The sequence below is a fragment of the Mirounga angustirostris genome, unplaced genomic scaffold, assembly GCF_029215605.1.
Source record: "Mirounga angustirostris isolate CCGP_5_RB_7025 unplaced genomic scaffold, mMirAng1.0.hap1 SCAF_3, whole genome shotgun sequence".
NCBI lineage: Eukaryota > Metazoa > Chordata > Mammalia > Carnivora > Phocidae > Mirounga > Mirounga angustirostris.
The window spans coordinates 85,301,077-85,316,853 of NW_026991711.1; positions in this window are offsets into that span (position 1 = coordinate 85,301,077).

Here is a 15,777-nt window from a genome sequence, read left to right on the forward strand (position 1 = left end):
AATATTTTTATTTGATTAAATGGATATTTTCTACTGTAACACTTTAATTTCTTTAATAATTTAATTATATTTTAAAATTATTATTTTAGTAGCCACTTTGGGGCTTATTGTGTACATCTCAGTTGACCAAAATCCATTTCTTAATTATACTAACTTAATTCTAGTAACATATAGAAACTTTACTTCTGTATAGCTCCATCCCTTCACTCTACTTTTGTGATGTTATTATTATGTATATCTGTCAGTTAAAAACTCACTCTTTTAGTCAACGTTCTCCAGAGAAACAGCCTCTGTGTGTGTGTGTGTATGTGTGTGTGTGTAGCTGTCTTTAGTTCTTTAAATATATTTATATTTGTTAATAAATCTTTGTGGGCTAAGTCTCTTCAAAAATAGTTTTCTTATTGTTATTTTAATCCCCATATATAACATCATTAGTTTTTGATGTAGTGTTCCATGATTCATTGTTTGTGCATAACACCCAGTGCTCCATGCAGAACATGCCCTCCTTAATACCCATCACCAGGCTAACCCATCCTCCCACCGCCCTCCCCTCTAGAACCCTCAGCTGATTTTTCAGAGTCCATCATCTCCCATGATTCGTCTACCCCTCTAATTTCCCCCTCTTCATTCTTCCCCTCCTACTACCTTCTTCTTCTTTTTTTTTTCCTTAACATATATTGCATTATTTGTTTCAGAGGAACAGATCTGAGATTCAACAGTCTTGCACAATTCACAGCGCTTACCAGAGCACATACCCTCCCCAGTGTCTATCACCCAATCACCCCATCCCTCCGACCCCACACCCCACTCCAGCAACCCTCAGTTTGTTTCCTGAGATTAAGAATTCCTCATATCAGTGAGGTCATATGATACATGTGTGTCTCTGTTTGACTTATTTCGCTCATAATAACACCCTCCAGTTCCATCCACGTTGTTGCTAATGGCAAGATCTCATTCTTTTGATGGCTGCATAATATTCCATTGTATATATATATACCACTTCTTCTTTATCCATTCATCTGTAGATGGACATTTGGCTCTTTCAACAGTTTGGCTATTGTGGACATTGCTGCTATAAACATCGGGGTGCACGTACAGATTGGGATCCCTACTTTTGTATCTTTGGGGTAAATACCCAGGAGTGCAATTGCTAGATCATATGGTAGCTCTATTTTCAACTTCTTGAGGAACCTCCATACTGTTTTCCAGAGTAGCTGCACCAGCTTGGATTCCCAACAACAGTGTAGGAGGGTTCTCCTTTCTCCGCATCCCCGCCAACATCTGTCATTTCCTGAATGTTAATTTTAGCCATTCTGACTGGTGTGAGTGGTATCTCATTGAGGTTTTGATTTGGATTTCGCTGATGCCGAGCAATATTGAGCATTTTTTCATGTGTCTGTTGGCCATTTGGATGTCTTCTTTGGAAAAATGTCTGTTCATGTCTTCTGCACATTTCTTGATTGGATCATTTGTTCTTTGGTTGAGTTTGATAAGTACTTTATAGATTTAGGATTCTAGCCCTTTATCGGATATGTCATTTGCAAATATCTTCTCCCATTCTGTCGATTGTCTTTTGGTTTTGTTGACTGTTTCCTTTGCTTTGCAAAAGCTTTTTATCTTGATGAAGTCCCAATAGTTCATTTTTGCCCTTGCTTCCCTTGCCTTTGGCAATGTTTCTAGGAAGAAGTTGCTGTGCCTGAGGAGGAAGAGGTCGCTGCCTGTGTTCTCCTTTAGGATGTTGAGGGACTCCTGTCTCACAATGAGGTCTTTCAACCATTTGGAGTCTATTTTTGTGTGTAGTGTAGGGAAATGGTCCAGTTTCATTCTTCTGCATGTGGCTATCCAATTTCCCCAACACCATTTGTTGAAGAGACTGTCTTTGTTCCATTGGACATTCTTTCCTGCTTTGTCAAAGATTAGTTGACCATAGAGTTGAGGGTCCATTTCTGGGCTCTCTATTCTGTTCCATTGATCTATGTGTCTGTTTTTGTGCCAGAACCATACTGTCTTGATGGTGACAGCTTTGTAATAGAGCTCGAAGTCCGGAATTGTGATGCTGCCAGCTTTGCTTTTCTTTTTCAACACTCCTCTGGCTATTCGGGGTCTTTTCTGGTTCCATACAAATTTTACGATTATTTGTTCCATTTCTTTGAAAAAAGTGGATGGTATTTTGATAGGGATTGCATTGAATGTGTAGATTGCTCTAGGTAGCATTGACATCTTCACAATATTTGTTCTTCCAATCCATGAGCATGGCACGTTTTTCCATTTCTTTGTGACTTCCTCAATTTCTTTCATGAGTATTTTATACTTTTCTGAGTACAGATCCTTGCCTCTTTGGTTAGATTTATGCCTAGGTATCTTATGGTTGTGGGTGCAGTTGTAAATGGGATCGACTCCTTCATTTCTCTTTCTTCTGCCTTGTTGTTGGTGTATAGGATTGCCACTGACTTCTGTGCATTGATTTTATATCCTGCCAATTTACTAAATTCCTGTATGAGTTCTAGCAGTTTTGGGGTGGAGTCTTTGGGGTTTTCCACATAAAGTATCATATCATCTGCAAAGAGTGAGAGTTTGACTTCTTCTTTGCCAATTTGGATGCCTTTAATTTCTTTTTGTTGTCTGATTGCTGTGGCTAGGACTTCCAATACTATGTTGAATAGCAGTGGTGATAGTGGACAACCCTGCCGCGTTCCTGACCTTAGGGGGAAAGCTCTCAGTTTTTCCCCATTGAGAATGATATTCCCTGTATGTTTTTCAGAGATGGCTTTTAAGATATTGAGGTATGTACCCTCTATCCCTATACTCTGAAGAGTTTTGATCAAGAAAGGATGCTGTACTTTGTCAAAAGCTTTTTCTGCATCTATTAAGAGGATCAGATGGTTCTTGTTCTTTCTTTTGTTAATGTATTGTATCACGTTGATTGATTTGCGGATGTTGAACCAACCTGCAACCCAGGGATAAATCCCACTTGGTCATCATGAATAATCCTTTTAATGTACTTTTGGATCCTATTGGCTAGTATTTTGGTGAGAATTTTTGCATCCATGTTCATCAGGGATACTAGTCTGTAGTTCTCCTTTTTGATGGGGTCTTTCTCTGGTTTGGGGATCAAGGTAATGGCGGCCTTATAAAATGCGTTTGGAAGTTTTCCTTCCATTTCTATTTTTTGGAACAGTTTCAGAAGAATAGGTCTTAATTCTTCTTGAAATGTTTGGTAGAATTCCCCTGGGAAGCCATCTGGCCCTGGGCTTTTGTTTTTTGGGAGATTTTTGATGACTGCTTCAATTTCCTTAGTGGTTACAGGTCTGTTCAGGTTTTCTATTTCTTCCTGGTTCAGTTTTGGTAGTTGATACATCTCTAAGAATGCATTCATTTCTTCCAGGTTATCTAATTTGCTGGCATAGAGTTGCTCATAATATGTTCTTATAATTGTTTGTATTTCTTTGGTGTTGCTTGTGATCTCTCCTGTTTCATTCATGATTTTATTTATTTGGGTCATTTCTCTTCTCTTTTTGATAAGTCTGGCCAGGGGTTTACCAATCCTGTTAATTCTTTCAAAGAACCAGCTCCTAGTTTCGTTGATCTGTTCTACTGTTCTTTTAGTTTCTATTTCATTGATTTATGCTCTGATCTTTATTATTTCTCTTCTCCTGCTGGGTTTAGGCTTTATTTGCTGTTCTTTCTCCAGCTCCTTTAGGTGTAGGGTTAGGTTGTGTATTTGAGACCTTTCTTGTTTCTTGAGAAAGGCTTGCATTGCTATATACTTTCCTCTTAGGACCCCCTTTGCTGCATCCCAAAAATTTTGAATACTTGTGTTTTCATTTTCATTTTTTTCCATGAATTTTTTTAATTCTTCTTTAATTTCCTTGTTGACCCATTCATTCTTTAGTAGGATGCTCTTTAGCCTCCATGTATTTGAGTTCTTTCCGACTTTCCTCTTGTGACTGAGTTCTAGTTTAAAGCATTGTGGTCTGAGAATTGGCAGGTAATGATCGCAATCTTTTGGTAGTGGTTGAGACCTGATTTATGACCTAGGATGTGATAGATTCTGGAGAATGTTCCATGGGCACTAAAGAAGAATGTGTATTCTGTTGCTTTGGGATGGAATGTTCTGAATAGGTCTGTGAAGTCCATTTGGTCCAGTGTGTCATTTAAAGTCTTTATTTCCTTGTTGATCTTTTCCTTAGACGATTTGTCCATTTCAGTGAGGGGAGTGTTAAAGTACGCCACTATTATTGTATTGTTGTTGATATGTTTCTTTGCTTTTGTTATTAATTGCCTTATATATTTGGCTGCTCCCATGTTAGGGGCATAGATATTTACAATTGTTAGATCTTCTTGTTGGATAGACCCTTTAAGTAGGATATACTGTCCTTCCTCATCTCTTATTACAGTCTTTGATTTAAAATCTAATTTGGTTGATATAAGGATTGCCACCCCAGCTTTCTTTTGGTGTCCATTAGCATGGTAAATGGTTTTCCACCCCCTCACTTTCAATCTGGGGGTGTCTTTGGGTCTAGAATGAGTCTCTTGCAGACAGCATATTGATGGGTCTTGTTTTTTAATCCAATCTGATAGCCTTGTCTTTTATTTGGGACATTGAGCCCATTTACATTCAGGATAATTATTGAAAGATATGAATTTAGTGCCATTGTATTGCTTGGAAGGAGACTGTTACTGTATATTGTCTGTGTTCCTTTCTGGTCTATGTTGCTTTCAGGCTCTCTCTTTGCTTAGAGGACCCCTTTCAAGATTTCTTGTAGGGCGGGTTTCGTGTTTGCAAATTCCTTTAGTTTTTGTTTGTCCTGGAAGCTTTTTATCTCTCCTTCTATTTTCAATGACAGCCTAGCTGGATATAGTATTCTGGGCTGCATTTTTTTCTCATTTAGTGCTTTGAATATATCCTGCCAGTCCTTTCTGACCTGCCAGGTCTCTGTGGATAGGTCTGTCTCCAATCTAATATTTCTACCATTGTAGGTTACATATCTCTTCTCCCGAACTGCTTTCAGGATTTTCTCTTTGTCTCTGAGACTCTTAAGTTTTACTATTAGATGTTGGGGTGTTGACCTGTTTTTATTGATTTTGAGAGGATTTCTCTGTGCTTCCTGGATTTTGATGCCTGTTTCCTTCTCCAAATTAGGGAAGTTCTCTGCTATAATTTGCTCCATTATACCTTCTTGCCCTCTCTCTCTTCTTCTTCTTCTAGGATCCCAATTATGCTAATGTTGTTTAGACTTATGCTATCGCTTATCTCTCGAATTCTGTCCTCGTGATCCAGTAGTTGTTCACCTCTCTTTTTCTCAGCTTCTTTATTTTTCATCATTTGGTCTTCTAGATCACTCATTCTCTCTTCTGTCTCATTTATCCTAGCAGTTAGTGCCCCCATATTTGATTGCACCTCATTAATAGCCTTTTTGATTTCTAATTGGTTAGATTTTGGTTCTTTTCGTTCTCCAGAAAGGGTTTCTCTAATAACTTCCATGCTTTTTTCAAGCCCAGCTAGTATCTTTAAAGTGATGATTCTGAACTCTAGATCTGACATCGTACTAATGTCCGTATTGAGTAAGTCCCTGGCAGTCGGTACTACCTCTTGTTCTTTTTATTGAGGTGATTTTTTCCGTCTTGTCATTTTGTCCAGAGGAGAATAGATTAATGAGAGAACAAAATGCTAACAGGGTAACAACATTCCCAGAAAATATACTCTAAACAAATCAGAAAAGAGCTGAAGCAGTGGGAAAAGAAAGGGAAAGAGAGAAAAAAGAAAGGGAAAAAGATAAAGATAAAAACAAACAAAAACAGAACAAAACAAAACAAAAAACAGAATGTGATCAAATATGATCAGGCTGGTATATAGATCAGTGCCACACACTAGATTTTGAGTGTATTTGGTCTGTTAGAAGAAAGTGCCTCCCAAAATTTTAAAGAAAGAAAAACATATATGTACAAAAATAAGGGTTGATATGATGAAGGGATGGAATATGACTGTAAAGATGGAAATTGTAAAAAATTCTATAAAAGGAATTGATAAGTTGTTTGAATAAAGAAAGAAAAGGATTTAAAAAAAAAGAAAAAAAGGGAGAGAATGTGATCAGGCAGGAGAGTAGAAAAAACCATACAATAGAGATTTAGAGTATATTTTAATCTGTTAGAAGAAACTATCTCAAAATTTTAAAGAGAGAACAACTTATATATATATGCCAAAAATACGGTTAACTACTATGAAGGGATAGAATATGACTCTAAAAGTGAAAAATAAAAATGTTTTTTTTAAAAAGGGATTGATAAGATGTTGGTTGAAAAAGGGAAAAAGAAAAATTCAAAAAAAAAAAAAAGACAGTTAAAAAAAAATTAAGTTTGAAAGACTACAGAATCATGGTAAAAAAGCCATGAATTCTATGTGCATTATTCCCCTAGTGTTGGATTTCTGCCATTCTCATTGATCGGTAAACTTGGTCTTGGCTGGCTGTTCTCGCTGATCTTCTGGGGAAGGGACCTGTTGCCGTGGTTTCCAAAAGTCTTTGTCAGAGGTGGAATTGCCCCGCCCTTGCCCGCTCCGGACTAAGTAATCTGCTCGCATTTGCTCTCCGGAGCTTTTGTTCAGTTCAAGCTTTCCCTACAGCTTTGGAGGTGGAGAGTGAAAATGGCGGCCTCCCACTCTCTGCCTTGGAGTAGCCGAGAACTTGGGCCCTGCTCCTCAGTGAGCCCCCAGAGAAAAGCCGCCTGTCACTCCTGTCTCCCTGGTCTCCTGCCACACTCTGTGCTCAACCGGCCTGTGACCGCTTGTTTCTATCTCTGGCACCCAACCCCATTTGGAGTCTCCAAACCCAGCAGATTCCTGCGGTGTGCTCCCACACCTCTCCTCCCAGGGGAAGAAGGTGCGTCTCCCCAGGTCTGCTGCTTGTTGGGTCCCTGCTGGAGGAGCAGGGGCCCGACTGTGCCGCGGATCACGGTTTATGGCAACCCTGAGCTGAGAGCCCCTGCCTCGGCTCTGTCTCTGCAGCCGGCTTCCCCTCTCTGATACCTGGGAGCTCTGCCACTCTCAGGCGCCCCCGGTGTTTCTGTGACCCCGAGGTTCCTGAGACCAAACTGTCCCACGAGGGATCCACTCCCCGCTTAGCCACCAGAGTGACATCCCTCAGCGGAGCAGACTTCTAAAAGTTCCAATTTTGTGCTCTGTGGTTCTATCACTTGCCAGAAGCGGCCGACGGAGGCCCCTCCCCCGCCGCCTATCCTCCCGAATATCGCCTCGGATTCACTTCTCCGCATGTCCTACCTTCCAGAAAGTGGTCACTTTTCTGTTCAGAGCGTTGTTGCTCTTCTTTTCTTCGATCTCCTGTTGAGTTCGTAGGTGTTCAGATTGGTTTGATCCCTATCCAGCTGAATTCCTGAGAGGAGACGAAATCCAGGTCTCCTTCTCCTCTGCCATCTTGCTCCACCCCCCAAAATAGTTTTTATTGCCTGAATTTTTACCTGTGTATGGATAGTGCTTTAGTGTTTCTTTGCACATACATTATTTTTTGTTAAAGCTAGACAATTTTGATAATATAGCAACTGTGAATACTGTTCATCACCTCCCAAAGGGCTGATGTTGTTATCACTCATTTTGAGTGTTGGTCACTCATTTTTCAGGGTAGTAACATGACTGAATTAACCCTGAAGAGTACAGCCACTGATGACTGCTCAGATTTAATTTTTTGTTGTTGTTGTTATCTCTTAGCCTGGCTACCTAAGGGTCACTCCTGGGTCAGCATGAGCCACTTTTTGGTCAAAAGTTGCAGTTAAGTCCCTTTGGGAAGATATTTTTTTTTACCTTTTACCATTGAAGGTATGTGTGTCTTAAAGGCTGATATAAGTTGTGTGTGTGTGTGTGTGTGTGTGTTTTCTTGCCTACTGTGACTAACTTGTTTTTTTAAATTTAATTACTAATGAGATGGTGTAGTTTTGAGCATACACACTACACTGTCTTTCAGACTGAGGGATGACAGTAATATTATGTTTTTGGGGGGGGTTTGTTTGTTTTTGTTTTGTTTTTTAAAGATTTTATTTATTTATTTGATGGAGAAAGACACAGCGAGAGAGGGAACACAAACGGGGAGTGGGAGAGGGAGAAGCAGACTCCCTGCCGAGCAGGGAGCCCGATGCGGGACTCAATCCTGGGACTCCAGGATCATGACCTGAGCTGAAGGCAGTCGTTTAACCAACTGAGCCACCCAGGCGCCCAGTAATATTATGTTTAAACCTTGCTTCCAAGAGTCACCTTGCATCAGAGCAAACTTATTGTTCAGTGTTTGGTCAGAGGTTGTACTTCAAGCTCCTAGTGCAAACAAGTCTTCAACCCTCTGTTGACTGACCTGTCTCGGGCACTGGGAATGTTTTCAAGTTTTACCCACATCATTCTCTGTGTTATTTTGATTGGTGGAGCTCAGCATTTGCACAGAGCTTTCCCAGCACTCAGGGTTAATCATGATCCTCAGAGGGCTTTTCTTGGTCTTAGCTCACTCTCTCCCTGGTTATCCTAATTAACTCTGATTTCTCTTCCATTTATACTGCTGCTACTAGTATCATTGAGCTATGTGTGTCCTCATAATTACTTTCTACCAAGATCTGTTTGTTTGTTTGTTGTTTTTGGCAACATCTTTAAGCATGCAATTCTGTACTCTCTTCCAAATAGAGTCAGTCTTGGAAGACAGAGCTGTGCTGCATTTAGTCCTTCTGATCTTCCTCCCCACCATCCCCTTTGGCAGAAATTCTGTACTGCCGAGGACCTGATGTGGGGACTATGGAGTTGCACCCCTGCTCTGTGGGCAGACACGAGGGGTGGGGAATCATAGCCCCTGGTCTTCTTGGCTTTCCTCTCCTGACATAGAACCTCTGCCCCATAAGGACTATTCTTGGGGGGGGGGGTGGAATCCTTGTACTCTTAGCCTGCTGCACCTGGAGTAGAGCTTCCACCTTATGAGTAGAGGCTGAGTTTAGAAGAGAGTCTTCTCAGCAGTGCTTCCCTGGAATAGAGCTTCTGCAATATGGGGCTGGAGGAAATGAGAAATGTAGCAGACGGCTACTTCCTGAATGCAAACAGTTCTAGATTGGGAGATGGAGAAAAAAGACCCCCTCTTATTGGCCACATCCATCTGTATAGAGTGCCTGAGGTAAAGTTTCTTTAAGAAAGCTGGGAGTGATATGGAGAGAGCTGGCATTGGTTCAAATGCCCAACACACTGTCTCTTCTTACCAAGATAGAGTAGATATTGCTTAATGAAATATTTCCCCATTTGCTGTATGTCCTTAGGACAATTTCCATAGACTTTACATAACTGGGTTTTTTTAAATAAATTTATCCAGTTAAATGGTAAGGAGTTCTGCTACATTCTTCACTTTTCTGTTATGGAATTCCATTAAGAATCCAGATATTTTAGAAAACTGCCAGTCAGAAAACCTATGAAGTGCTGAAAGTTTGCAGCCAAAAGTATTACTTTCTTCCAGGAAACTGCATGAGACTAAAATTTATCATCCTACCTTCTGTTCTTGTACCCTAATTCCACACTGTGATCAGCATGTCACAGCCCCTTCAGCACAGGAATGAGCTATACAATGGCAGACTTCTGTCTGACTTTTGATAGATGAGGTAACTTCTCTGAGCTTTAACATTGCCCAGCTGTAAATGGCAATACTTTTCAATATCATGAGGATTTGGAATATTATGAACTCAAGCCTTGACTCAAAAAGGTCTCCCTCGCCACAACACCACCTTTTCTTCCTACATTTTCTATAGCAAATTACACAAAGGAAGCATGATTCTTTATTCAGTGTATTTCTTTTGTTTATTTTATTTTTTAAAGATTTTATTTATTTATTTGACAGAAAGAGAGAGAGCACAAGGAAGGGGAGCAACAGGCAGAGGGAGAGGGAGAAGCAGGCTCCCTGCCAAGGAGGGAGCTCAATGTGGGCCTTGATCCCAGGACCCCAAGATCATGACCCAAGCCAAAGGCAGATGATTAAGCAACTGGGCCCCCAGGCACCCTGTTCAGTATATTTCTTGAGAAACAAAGGGTAATCAGGACCTGACTTCTCTTGCCCAATTCAACCCTTAGGGAAGTCAGGGGTTTTTTACCCACTAAAAAGTATGGTCCATTTAAAAGTTGGTTCTCATGATACCAAAAAAATAAATAATCCAATTAAAAAATGGGCAGAAGACATGAACAGATATTTCTCCAAAGAAGTCATACAGATGGCCAATAGACACATAAAAAGATGCTCAGCATCACTCATCATTAGGGAAATGCAAATCAAACCCAGAATGAGATATCACCTCACACCTGTAAGAATGGCTAAACTAACACAAGAAACAACAAGTGTTGGTAAGGATGCAGAGAAAGGTAAACCCTCTTACACTGCTGGTGGGAATGCAAACTTGTGCAGCCACTCTGGAAAACAATATGGAGGTTCCTCAAAAAATTAAAAATAGAGCTACCCTATGATCCAGCCATTGGGCTACTAGGTATTTACTCAAAGAATACAAAAATACTAATTCAATGGGATACATACACCCTGATGTTTATAGCTACAATATCAACAATAGCCAAATTACGGAAACAACCCAAACGTCCATCAACTGATGAATGGATAAAGAAGACATGGTATATACGTACAATGGAATATTACTCAGCCATAAAAAAGAATGAAATCCTGCCATTTACAACAATGTGGATGGAGCTAGAATATTATGCTAAGTGAAATAAGTCAGATAGAGAAAAACAAATACCATATAATTTCACACATATGTGGAATTTAAGAAATAAAACAAATGAAGGGAGGAAAGAGAGAGAGGGGGAAAACCAAGAAACAGACTTTTAACTATGGAGAACAAACTAATGGTTACCAGAGGGGAGGTGGGTGGAAATATGGGTTAAATAGGCGATGGGGATTAAGGAGGGCACTTGTGATGAGCACCAGGTGATGTATGGAATTGTTGACTCACTATAATGTGTACCTGAAACTAATATTATGCCGTATGTTAAATATATATATATGCTATATATTATGCTATGCTATATGTTAAACTAGAAATTAAATAAAAACTTAAAAGAATAATTAGAATAAATCACAGTATCACACACACACAAAAGATATAAGTATTTGTAAACTTATGTGTAGAAGCCTCTGGGAATAGACTTATGCTAAACTCATTAAAACTGTGCTGTGTGGGGAGGAGTAGGAGACCTGGATTTTGTCTCCTCTCAGGAATTCAGCTGGATAGAAGTCAAACCGTTCTGAACACCTAAAAACTCAACAGGAGATCGAAGAAAAGAAGAGCAACAACTCTTAGAACAGAAAAGCGACCACTTTCTGGAAGGTAGGACATGCGGAGAAGTGAATCCGAGGCGATATTCGGGAGGATAGACGGTGGGGAAGGGGCCTCTGTCAGCTGCTTCTGGCAAGTGATAGAGCTGCAGGGCGCAAAATCCGAACTTTTAGAAGTCAGCTCTGCTGAGGGAGGACACTCCGGTGGCTAAGCGGGAGGTGGAACCCCCATGGGAAAGTGTGGTCTGAGGAACCTCGGGGTCAGAGAAAGACCAAGGGTGCCTGAGTGCGGCAGAGCTCCCAGGTATCAGAGTGGGGAAGCCGGCTTCAGAGACGGAGCCGAGGCGCGGGCTCTCAGCTCGGGGTTGCCATGAACCATGATCCGCAGCACAGTCGGGCCCCTCCTCCTCCAGCAGGGACCCAACAAGTGGCAGATCCAGGGAGACTCACCTTCTTCCCCCGGGAGGAGTGGTGCGGGAGCGCACCACAGGGATCTGCTGGGTTTGGAGACTCCACACGGGGTCGGGTGCCAGAGATAGAAATGCTCAGTCACAGGCCGGGTGAGCATGGAGTGTGGCCGGAGACCGGGGGATGGGAGTGACTGACGGCTTTTCTCTGGGGCGCACTGAGGAGTGGGCCCGAGTTCTCGGCTCCTTTGAGATGGAGATTGGGAGGCCGCCATTTTCACTCTCGGCCTCCAAAGCTGTACGGAAAGCTTGCAGGGAACAAAAGCTCCCGAGAGCAAACACGAACAGATTACTTAGCCCGGACCGGGAAAGGGCGGGGCAATTCCACCTCTGGCAAAGACTTTTGGAAACCACGGCAACAGGCCCCTTCCCCAGAAGATCAGCAAGAACAGCCAGCCAAGACCAAGTTTACCAAACAATAAGAATGGCAGAACTCCAACGCTAGGGGAATAATGCACATAGAATTCATGGCTTTTTTACCATGATTCTGTAGTCTTTCAAAGCTAAGTGTTTTTTTTTTAACTGTCTTTTTTTTTTTCAATTTTACTTTTTCCCTTTTTCAACCACCATCTTATCAATCCCTTTTTAAACAAAAAATTTTTATTTTTCATTTTTATTTTTCATTTTTAGAGTCATATTCTCTCCCTTCACAGTAGTTACCCATATTTTTGGCATATATATATAAGTTGTTCTCTCTTTAAAATTTTGAGATAGTTTCTTCTAACAGATCAAAATATACCCTAAATCTCTAGTGTATGGTTTTTTCCTACTCCCCTGCATGATCACATTCTCTCCTTTTTTTTAATTTTTTTTTAATTCTCTTCTTTCTTTTTGGAAACTTCTTATCAATTCCTTTAATAAATTCTTTTATAATTTCCATCTTTACACTCATATTCCATCCCTTCATCATATCAACCCTTATTTTTTGTACATATATAAGTTTTTCTTTCTTTAAAATTTTGGGAGGCACTTTCTTCTAACAGACCAAAATACACTCAAAATCTAGTGTGTGGCAGTGATCTATATAACAGCCTGATCATATTTGATCACATTCTGTTTTTTTGTTTTGTTTTGTTCTGTTTTTGTTTGTTTTTATCTTTTTCTTTTTCTCTTTCTTTTGTCCCTCTTTCTTTTCCCAGTGCTTCAGGTCTTTTCTGATTTGTTTAGAATATATTTTCTGGGAACGTTGTTACCCTGTTAGCATTTTGTTCTCTCATTAATCTATTCTCCTCTGGACAAAATGACAAGATGGAAAAAATCACCTCAACAAAAAGAACAAGAGGTAGTACCAACTGCCAGGGACCTACTCAATACGGACATTAGTACGATGTCAGATCTAGAGTTCAGAATCATCACTTTAAAGATACTAGCTGGGCTTGAAAAAAGCATGGAAGTTATTAGAGAAACCCTTTCTGGAGAACTAACAGAACTAAAATCTAACCAAGTAGAAATCAAAAAGGCTATTAATGAGGTGCAATCAAATATGGGGGTGCTGACTGCTAGGATAAATGAGGCGGAAGAGGGAATGAGTGATATAGAAGACCAAATGATGGAAAATAAAGAAGCTGAGAAAAAGAGATATAAACAACTACTGGATCACGAGGACAGAATTTGAGAGATAAGCGATACCATAAGATGAAACAACATGAGCATAATTGGGATCCCAGAAGAAGAAGAGAGAGAGGGGCAGAAGGTATAATGGAGCAAATTATAGCAGAGAACTTCCCTAATTTGGGGAAGGAAACAGGCATCAAAATCCAGGAGGCACAGAGAACCCCTCTCAAAATCAATAAAAATAGGTCAACACCCCGACATCTAATAGTAAAACTTACGAGTCTCAGAGACAAAGAGAAAATCCTGAAAGCAGCTCGGGAGAAGAGATATGTAACCTACAAGGGTAGAAACATTAGATTGGCAACAGACCTATCCACAGAGACCTGGCAGGTCAGAAAGGACTGGCAGGATATATTCAGAGCACTAAATGAGAAAAATATGCAGCCCAGAATACTATATCCAGCTAGGATGTCATGAAAATTGAAGGAGAGATAAAAAGCTTCCAGGACAAACAAAAACTAAAGGAATTTGCAAACACGAAACCAGCCCTACAAGAAATCTTGAAAAGGGTCCTCTAAGCAAAGAGAGAGGCTGAATGCAGCATAGACCAGAAAGGAACACAGACAATATACAGTAACAGTCACCTTCCAGGCAATACAATGGCACTAAATTCCTATCTTTCAATAGTTACCCTGAATGTAAATGGGCTCAATGCCCCAATCAAAAGACACAGGCTATCAGACTGGATTAAAAAACAAGACCCATCGTTATGCTGTCTGCAAGGGACTCATTTTAGACCCAAAGACACCCCCATATTGAAAGTGAGGGGGTGGAAAACCATTTACCATGCTCTTGGACACCAGAAGAAAGCTGGGTGGCAATCCTTATATCAGCAAAATCAGATTTTAAATCAGAGTCTGTAATAAGAGATGAAGAAGGACACTATATCCTACTTAAAGGGTCTATCCAACAAGAAGGTCTAACAATTGTAAATATATATGCCCGTAACATGGGAGCAGCCAATCATAAAAGGCAATTAATAACAAAAGCAAAGAAACACATCGACAACAAAACAATAAAGTGGGGGGACTTTAACACCCCCCTCACTGAAATGGACAAATCGTCTAAGCAAAAGATCAACAAGGAAATAAAGACTTTAAATGACACACTGGACCAAATGGACTTCACAGACCTATTCAGAACATTCCATCCCAAAGCAACGGAATACACATTCTTCTCTAGTGCCCGTGGAACATTCTCCAGAATTGATCACATCCTAGGTCATAAATCAGGTCTCAACCAGTACCAAAAGTTTGGGATCATTCCCTGCCTTCTTGAGACCACAATGCTTTGAAACTAGAACTAATAAAGCAGGCGAAGAGAAATAATAAAGATCAGAGCAGAAATCAATGAAGTAGAAACTAAAAGAACAGTAGAACAGATCAACAAAACTAGGAACTGGTTCCTTGAAAGAATTAACAGGATTGATAAACCCCTGGCCAGACTTATCAAAAAGAGAAGAGAAATGACCCAAATCAACAAAATCATGAATGAAAGAGGAGAGATCACAACCAACACCAAGGAAATACAAACAATTATAAGAACATATTATGAGCAACTCTATGCCAGCAAATTAGATAACCTGGAAAGCATGGATGCATTCCTAGAGATGTATCAACTACCAAAACTGAACCAGGAAGAAATAGAAAACCTGAACAGACGTATAACCACTAAGGAAATTGAAGCAGTCATCAAAAATCTCCCAACAAACAAAAGCCCAGGGCCAGATGGCTTCCCAGGGGAATTCTACCAAACATTTCAAGAAGAATTAATACCTATTCTTCTGAAACTGTTCCAAAAAATAGAAATGGAAGGAAAACTTCCAAACTCATTTTATGAGGCCGCCATTACCTTGATCCCAAAACCAGACAAAGACATCATCAAAAAGGAGAACTACAGACCAGTATCCCTGATGAACATGGATGCAAAAATTCTCACCAAAATACTAGCCAATAGGATCCAACAGTACATTAAAAGGATTATTGATGGGCGCCTAGGTGGCTCAGTCAGTTAAGCGACTGCCTTCGGCTCAGGTCATGATCCTGGAGTCCCGGGATCGAGTCCCGCATCAGACTCCCTGATCAGCGGGAGTCTCCTTTGCCCTCTGACCCTCCTCCCTCCCGTGCTCTCTGTCTCTCATTCTCTCTCATGAATAAATAAATAAAATCTTTAAAAAATAAAAAAATAAAAGGATTATTCACCACAACCAAGTGGGATTTATCCCTGGGTTGCAAGGTTGGTTCAACATCCACAAATCAATCAATGTGATACAATACATTAACAAAAGAAAGAACAAGAATCATATGATCCTCTGAATAGATGCAGAAAAAGCATTTGACAAAGGACAGCATCCTTTCTTGATCAAAACTGTTCAGAGTATAGGCATAGAGGGT